This window comes from Tachypleus tridentatus, chromosome 2 (assembly GCF_004210375.1).
Source record: "Tachypleus tridentatus isolate NWPU-2018 chromosome 2, ASM421037v1, whole genome shotgun sequence".
NCBI classification, from domain to species: Eukaryota; Metazoa; Arthropoda; class Merostomata; order Xiphosura; family Limulidae; genus Tachypleus; species Tachypleus tridentatus.
In genome coordinates, this window is record NC_134826.1 from 118483973 (window position 1) to 118486372 (window position 2400).

Here is a 2400-nt window from a genome sequence, read left to right on the forward strand (position 1 = left end):
ACACTTTAATTTAGTATAAACCATTACCTCTTAATTTAGTATAAACTACTATACTTTCATTAAGTATTATCTATGACCTTTTAATTAATAAAAATTATTACTTTTTACTTTAGTATAAACTATTACACATTAATTTAGTATAAACTACTATCCTTTCATTTAGTACAAACTATTACACTTTAATAAAACAATTACACTTAAATTTAGTATAAAATTATTACCCTTTAATTTAGTATAAACAATTGCCCTCTAATTTACTATTAACAATTACACTTAAATTTAGTATAAGCTATTACATTTTAATTTAGTCTAAATTATTACTCTTTAATTTAGTAAAGACTATTACTTTTTAAGTTCGTATAAACTATTACATTTTAAATTAGTATAATGAATAACACTTTATTTTAAAATAATCTATTACAATTTAGTATGAACTATTGCCCTTTCATTTAGTATAATGTATTACTTTTCAATTAATATAAAGTATTACATTTTAATTTATTATAAACTATTACCCTTTAATTTTATATAAACAATAATTCTTTATTTAGTATAAACCATTATCCTCTAATTTAGTATAAAGTATTATACTTAAATTTAGTATAAGCTATAACACTTTAATTTAGTATAAACTATTACTTTTTATTTTAGTATAAACTATTAACCTTTAATTTAGTATAAACTATTACCCTTTAATTTAGTATAAACTATTACCCTTTAATTTAGTATAAACAATAACACTTTAATTTAGTATAAACTATTACCCTTTTATTTAGTATAAGTTATTATCTTTTAATTAAGTATAAAGTATTATATTTTAATTTACTATAAACTATTTCCCTTTAATTTAGTATAAACTATTACACTTTAATTTGGTAAAAACTATTACACTTTAATTTCGTGTAAACTACTACCCTTTAATTTAGTATAAAGTATTACACTTTAATTTAGTATAAACTATTAAACTTTAATTTATAATTAATCATTACACTTTAATTTAGTATGATCTATTACACTTTAAATTAGTATAAACTGTGACCGATTAATTTAGTATAATTTATTACCCTTTAATTTAGAATAAACTATTACCCTTTAATTTAGTGTAAATAATTATCCTTTAATTTAGTGTAAATAATTATTTTTTAATTTAGTATAAACTATATAACTTTAATTTAGTAAAACCTATTATCTTCTAATTTAATATAAACTATTACACTTTAATTCAGTACAAACTATTATCCCTTAATTTAGTATACACTATTACACTTTTATTTAGTATGAACAATTGATTTTAATTTAGTATAAACTATTAAACTTTAATTTAGAATTAATCATTACCCTTTAATTTACTATAAACTATTACACTTTTATATTAGCAAAAACTATTAGCCGTTAATTTATTATAAACTATCACACTTTTTTATTGGCAAAAACTATTAGCCGTTAATTTATTATAAACTATCACACTTTTATATTGGCTAAAACTATTAGCCTTTAATTTAGTATAAAGTATTACACTTTAATATAGTATAAACTATTACCCTTTAATTTACAATAAACTTTTACACGTAAATTTAGTATCAGCTATTACACTTTAATTTAGTATAATCTATTACACTTTAATTTGGTATAAACTATTACCCTTTGATTTAGTATAAATTATTACTTTTTATTTAGTATAAACTATTATCCTTTAATTTAGTACAAACTATTACACTTTAATTTAGTATAAACTATTATCCTTTAATTTAGTACAAACTATTATCCTTTAATTTAGTACAAACTATTACACTTTATTTTAGTATTAAGTATTACACTTTAATTTAGTATAAACTATAACACTTTAATTTAGCATGAATTATTATCCTTTAATTAAGTATAAACTATTACCCTTATATTCAATATATTCAATCAATATAAAGTATTACATTTTAATTTCTCATATACTATTACTATTTAATTTAATATAAATTATTATTCTTTACTTTAGTATAAACCATTATCCTCTAATTACACTGAAGTATTACACTTAAATTTAGTATAAGCTATAACACTTTAATTTAGTATAAACTATTACTTTTTATTTTAGTATAAAATATTACCCTTTAATTTAGTATAAACAATAAATCTTTAATTTAGTATAAACAATAAAACTTTAATTTAGTATAAGCAATAAAACTTTAACTTAGTATAAACTATTAGCCTTTTATTTAGTATAATTTATTATCTTTCAATTTACTATAAAGTATTACATTTTAATTTACTATAAACTATTTCCCTTTAATTTGGTATAAACTATTACACTTTAATTTCGTGTAAAGTACTACCCTTTAATTTAGTATAAATTATTACACTTTAAATTAGTATAAACTATTACACTTTAATTTAGTGTAATCTATT